Source organism: Oryx dammah, unplaced genomic scaffold (genome assembly GCF_014754425.2).
Source record: "Oryx dammah isolate SB20612 unplaced genomic scaffold, SCBI_Odam_1.1 HiC_scaffold_12, whole genome shotgun sequence".
Taxonomy (NCBI): Eukaryota; Metazoa; Chordata; class Mammalia; order Artiodactyla; family Bovidae; genus Oryx; species Oryx dammah.
This window is the reverse complement of record NW_024070196.1, coordinates 71,853,618-71,860,079: the sequence shown is the minus strand read 5'-3', so window position 1 is coordinate 71,860,079 and position 6,462 is coordinate 71,853,618.

The window sequence follows — 6,462 nt, the reverse complement described above, 5'->3', positions numbered from 1 at the left end:
TGCCCTCCTCCTCGCCCTCAGGTGAAGGCTTCCGGAGACTGCAGGCCTGTTGTGTTACGGCAGCACTGAGCAACCACTCACACTTTAGTAAGAACTGGTGGGCTGATCCAGGAGACTGAGTATCAGCCTAACGGCAGAGGGGTGCTCACAGGGCCCAGAGAGGGCAGAGGCCCAGAGGCCGCTCCCACGGGGGCAGAGAGCGCCCCTGTCTACTGGCCCTGAGACCTGGGACACCCACAGTACTAGGCGGAGATTCCTAGGCTCATTGAACCAACCCAACAGCCCCTCCAAAAGCCCCCAAGGGAGGGAGACAGGCTCCAGTCACCTGGCCCAGTGACTGGGAAAGACCCCCCCAACTTTCTGCAGGCAAGCATGGGATCCTCACCCTATGTATGTGGGTAACACACATGCCCGGGGCGCAGGCTAGGAAGTGGGCAGCAGAGGGTCCAGGGAACCACACCCGTGTGTGGTTCCAGGATGACTCGTCCACCCCACAGCAGCACCAAGGTTCCTGCAGTGTGCAGAGCAGCGGCAAGTCTGATGGGCTTTTGTTTAACTTTTTCTTTACCGCAATCACTTCGGAAACTATTAAGTGCAGCTATTCATCATTAGGTAATTATTATCTGCTCCTATATTAAGTTCCTGGTCACCAAGAGTGTCACAAAGATTTAAGATCTTTATTTGTTAATAGTGTTTCCCAAACACAAGCGAGGTTTAATGCCCCTCAATATGTTCCCTGCCACCACCACCTGGGTGAGGCAGGGAGGGCCCCCACCACATGCATGCTCTGGGCCCTGGGCATGACCCAACCCTCCCCAGGTCCACTCAGGGCCCCAGAACCCTGAGCCGGGAGTGGGGCCCCCGCCCAGGCTCCACACCCACCACACCTGCCAACATCTCGGAGGCCTGTCACCAAGGTCAACTGCAGAGTGGCTGTGCGAGGGCCCAGCTCTCCCCAGGTCAACTTCAGCCCTGTGACCAGTAGACCAGGAGGAGCCGTGATGGTGAAGGTGGTGATGGTGGTGATGGTGATGGTGGAGGTGGAGGTGGAGGTGATGGTGGTGATGGTGGTGGTGATGGTGGTGATGGTGATGGTGCAGGAGGTGAGGGAGGCGGGTACAATGGGGGGATGAGGTGGTGAAGGTGGTGGCAATGATGGTCACGCCCATGGTGACAGCAGTGATAATGGAAACAGATTCTCGGGGACGCAAGTTTCCCAGACAAATGAGGTTTTGCCGCTGTCCTTGCCCCAGCTGCTGGCCGGGTGCCCGCCTGAGAGCTGCCCTCGGAGGCAGCAGGAGAGAGGGCCTTGACAAGCCCTGACAGGACAGTGGGCTATCCTGAGCTGACAGAAAACATTTAATCTTAGTTGAAAATAAATAAGTTCAACTATTGGAAAAGGGACGTACAGCCTAGTGTTTACTGCAAGTGAAAGGAAGGTGATCACTCTGGGAGAAGTCCACTGCGGGACACTGGGCACCAGCCCCTGCTGTCAGGGGCCCTGTGGGCCAGTGGGGCCACCTCACCTCACGGCCCTGGCGGGAGGGGGCCAGGCCCCCCGCCCCTGACCTGGGGCCTCCCTCCACCCCTCCCACCCCTGGCTGGTGAGGTCACCTCCCCAAAACCAGCACCAGGGAGTGCCAAGATCTGGGGGCTGGCAGGGACCCCAGCCCCGACCCCGGGCAGCATGGCTGATGAGCAGCAGAGAGCCCCTGCTCATGGTAATTAAGTGAAACGTGACGCCTTCGCCAGGGAGGAAAATCTCATCTTGGAAACACAAGTCCAGAGCAGGTTCAATTTCACCCGAGGGGCCATAAAACCCTTTTCCAATCACCTGGAGCCGTGGGCTGCCAGCGCCGTTAATCCTGGGGATGTTATTTAAAGCCAAGACGTCACTCGGGGAGAATCAGGCCCAAGCCCCACAAGGAGCCCCTTCGGTTTCCACAGGGGCCCTGGGAGCCAGACACAGCTGCCCGGGGGGCTGGGCAGGCCGGGGGCATCCTCAGCTGCTCCGGGTTCCCCCAGCCGCCACCAGGCTGGCGGGGCCCCACATGGGCCCACGGTGGGTGCAGCTCTGCCCCGCCCGACCCCCCAGACTTCCATCATCCCAGACTCTCTTTAAAAGTCGTTTCCCTGATTACCAAGGGTAACAATGAAAACATGTAATTGAATCTCCAAGAAATCACCATTTTTCTAACTTGTGCCCAGTTCCTGGGGTAAATGAATGGCTCCCTGTACACAGCAGGGGGCCCATGGAACCTCCGCCAGGGATAAGCCTGCCCCCTGCCACTGATGCGGGCCCCACACTATCTCCCGGTTGGGGGGGGGGGCGGGGGGCTCCCCTGCTGGAAAGCCATCAGTGGTTGGAGGGAGTAGGGTCAGGGTGGGTCAGGGAGGGCCGCAGAGAGCCGGCCTGGCCAGGGGGAATGGGGGCTCCCTACCTGCCCCTCCTGCTGACCGCCTGCCCCCAGGAGCCAACCGCCCAGAGGGTCAGGTTGGGCGCCCAAGGGTCCTGGGCATCTCAGGTCGGTGTCAGCAGGGGGGCTGGAGAGGTGGCCAGTGTGGGAATGGCATAAGCTGCTGGGCTGGTGGGCTGGTGGGTAAGGTAAGTGCCTCTTGTGGCTGCGTGGTTGCTAGGTGGGTGACTGGGTGGCTGGCTGGCTGGCTGGCTGGGTGTTGGTCCCTGCTCCCTGGGGAGGGAGACACCCCCAAATCAGCACGGGAGCCTTCGCCATCCCCAGCCTGCACCCACCACCCTGGGAGCCCCGCCATGCCCAGGCCCTGCCCACTTCTCTGACTTGCGAGGCCCGCCCCAGAGCCACGATGGCCCACTTCACCCCCCACCAGCGGTCGGTGCTGCGCCTCAAAACCCCACCTCACCAGGACACAGCCTGGCTCCACGGAGCAATGTCTGGGCCCCCAGGGCTGAGAGGTGCAGGCAGAGAGCCAGAGAGCATCCAGAGAGCCTGCCCTGAGCAGCCCCAGGCTCCGCGTCCAGCACACACACTGACATCGGATGTGTCTGCCGGACCGGCTCGGAGCAGGAGGAGCCCGCGTGCGGCTCCAGCTGGCTCCAGGCTTGTTTCTGTGGCAGCACCGCAGGGCCGCCCAAAAGCAGTGGCTCTGCCCCGCGGCCCGGCCGGCCCCCGCCGCCAGGCCCAGGGCGGTGGGCACTAGGCACAGAGCACCCCCCCACGCACCCCACTGCCACCTCAGGGGCTCCTGGCCGCCTGGCCAGCTCCCCAGGCACCTTGGAGACCCTGCAGGCCACCACCTCCTGCCCACCCTGACCCACGGGAAGTCCTGGACACCGACCTGCCCTGCCCCGAGACAGGCTCTTGCATCCCAGTGCCTGGGCCTCACAGGCTGGAACTGGGACCCCTGCCAGCTGTGTGCCTACTGACAACCGGGCAGGCTGGGGCCAGCTCGGGGCCACCAGAGGGTCCACACCCCAACCCCACCCCAGGCACCCGCACTCTGGGCAGGGAGCAGGCGAGGGGCTGAAGGAGGGGGTGAGCCCCAGAGCGAACCCCGAGGAGGTGCTGGCAGGACGCGGTCAGACCCCCAAGGGAGCACAGGTCCAGCTGCGGAGGGCTTTCTCCCCCGCACTGGCAGACGCGAGCAGGGATCGCCCGCCGGGCCTCAGGGTCCCCGAGCCTGCAGCCCTTCTGTGGGCCTGTGTGGCCATCTGGTGGTGGATTCCGGGACCTACGCCTGGCCGGCCTAGAGAGGATGGACCAGCCTCCAGAGCCAAGGAGCTGCAGTCGCACGGTCTCCGCCCCCCACCTGACTCGAGGTCTCACTCACCCCTCCACGTCCACTCCCCAGGGGCAGGGATGGAGAGAATGGTGCCCATGCGTCCTGGAATCTGGCCCCAGGAAGGGTCTCGGGAGGTGACCCCAGCTTCGGCTGGCTGGGCTGGCTTTCCGGGTTCACTGTGGGCTAGCTCACCATGGGCACAGGTGAGCCCAGCTGTCAGGGACCCCCTCGGGGGTCTCTGGGCAGGTTCTGTCCACCCGTCCCGGGTGGGGCCTCAGCATGGCTGCCCCCCAGCCTGCAGCCCTCAGCACCCTGCTGACAGTGCCCTGTGGCGAGGATTTTCCTTGACGCTTGTATTCTCTCTTCTGATTCTAAAATAAAACCTACGCAGCAGCTGTCCAGAGGGGCTCCAAGAGAGGGAAGAGGAGAGGGCTGCCCAGTGCACGCCCGGGGAGCCGCTCGGTCACCTGGGGTGGGCAGGCACGCCCACCCCCAGCCACGGCCTCTGAGACGGACCCGCTATAGGAGGACCCCACAGGCACCTGCTCACCCTTCAGCTGCGCCCCACTGCCAGGGCCGGGGCGGCCTGCTCCCTCCCTCAGGCCGCCGGGGCGGGGCATGGCGGGGCCCCCAACAGGCGGTGGCTGGTGTCCACTCCCCTCCACAGGCCGCCCCCCTCACTCAGCCACTCCTTGTGGACCTGTCTTCCTGGCTGCGGGTCTGCCCACTCCCTTGCGCCCCAGGAGGGCACCAGACCAGCCTCGGGGCCCACGAGGCCCAGCGCTGGGCCAGCGGTGTCTGTCACAGACTCGGACCCCCAGGCCCTGGGAGTGGCCTGAAGGCCCAGAGATGGGGGGTCCCCAGCCTGGGGCTGCCGCAGGAAGCCTGCAGGCCCAAGGGTCTGAGGAGGGGGCGGGTCTATGTCAAGGGCCTGCCCTGGGGGTGCGAAGAGGGGGTTGCGCCTGAAGGCTGTGGCTGGCCCAGGGGCCCCGAGCCCCACATGCCCCAGGCCTGCTGACCCACTTGGGAAGCAAGCCTGGGGCCCTGGACATCGGGGCCACAGAGAGGCCAGGCCGGGCAGGAGGTGTGCGGCCTCCAGGCCTCTCCCTCGTGGCCCAGCTCTGTTCACAGCGCCAGGCTCCCTGAGGCCTCTGGGCATCACAGCAGCTTGGGCAGGGAGCGGCCGCCATGACAACTGGTGTCCAGGGAGGCGCGCCGACCGGTAACAAGGGCCGCGGCTCCCTGTGACGCTCCAGCCAGCCCAGCTTCCCGCTGCGGCACGGAACTTGGGACTCACCGCGAGCCCCTAGTGAGCCTCCTGGGGCCTGGGCTCGATTCGGGTGCGTGGGGGCACCCCCACGCTGGTGAGACTTGCAGGGCGCTCTGCCCGGGCACGTGTGCGTGCGCACACGTGTGCTCAGCCACGTCCGACTCTGTGGCCCCATGGCCTGTCTGTGGAAATACCATCGTAGCTGGGGTTCTCTCTGAGAGCCCCCCACCCCCGGGCCACGCCCAAGCTCAGGGCCGCACTGCAAGGCCCACAGGGGCGGGGCGAGGAAGGTCTCAGGGCGTGGGGTCTTCGGGGCTGGGTTCCGAGCAACCAGCAAGCTTCCCAGGCAGGGCCCAGCGAGGCATAGCCTGCGTCCAGGAGCAGGTTCCAGGCGGCTGGGGGAGGCTCTGGCGCCATTGGGCGTCCCAGGCACCCCCTCCTGCAGACCAGCCTAGTGGCCCAGGTGAGACGCAAGGCCGCTGCCAACAGTTCTCAGGGTGTCTTTGCTGTCAGTACGGGGGCCCCCGTCTCCATGAGGAGCTCCTCTCCCCCACACTGAACATTCCCCAGTACCTGCTGGCTCCTGACGGGACGGTGCCTCCACCTCACCCCGCGGGTGCCATCTTCTCCAGCGGGGTGTGGGCTCAGGAGGCCATGGGGGCCTGAGTCGGGGTCTGGGCCCATCTTTCCGGGCCCCTCCCAGCAGAGCCTGTTGCTAGTCCCCAGATGCACCCCCAGACACAGAGCAGCCTGCTGGGCCCAGGCCAAGTGCGTCCAGCTGGGCACAGCCTGTGGACGGTGCGTGCCCCTCCTCTGTGGGTGTTCTGCACTCAGCGGGGGGCGCCAGACCACTAGCAGACGAGGGGTATTGACGGACTTCTTCAGACAGGAAGCGGGGGCTGACCGCACCTGGGTGTGGACGAGGCAGGGCTGCTGACCCGGGCTGGCTAGGGGGCGGCTCAGGGGGCCGCCCAGCTCCAGCGAGAGTCAGCAGGTGGCAGGGGACCCACAGGCAACTCCCCAGGCTGGCCCCCTCCAGACGTCTGCCCTGAGGACTCCCCGGCTGCTAATGGCAGGAAGGCCCTCCCAATAGAAGACCCTCAGGAGAAGCAGCAGGAAGTGAAAGCTCCCCTCCCCGGCCCAAATCCACTTTGTCCCTTAAAGGAGAACAGGAAGCTCTAAGCAAAGAATAGGGAGAGGCAGAGAACAATGGAGGCGTCCTGGAACGTTACAGCAGGGTCTCCGAAGGGGAAGGGCCTGAGTCTGACCAGCCCAGCCTCACAGGCAAACAGCCTGAGGTCAGAGTGAGCTGCCGGCTGATCCCCAGGGCTCTCCCAATCTAGCTCCCCACACCAGAGGCTAAAGCAAACACCCGTCAGCCGGGCCTGGTCCACTTGGCTGGCCCCACTGGGTGGGTCTCTGTGGTCTCACTA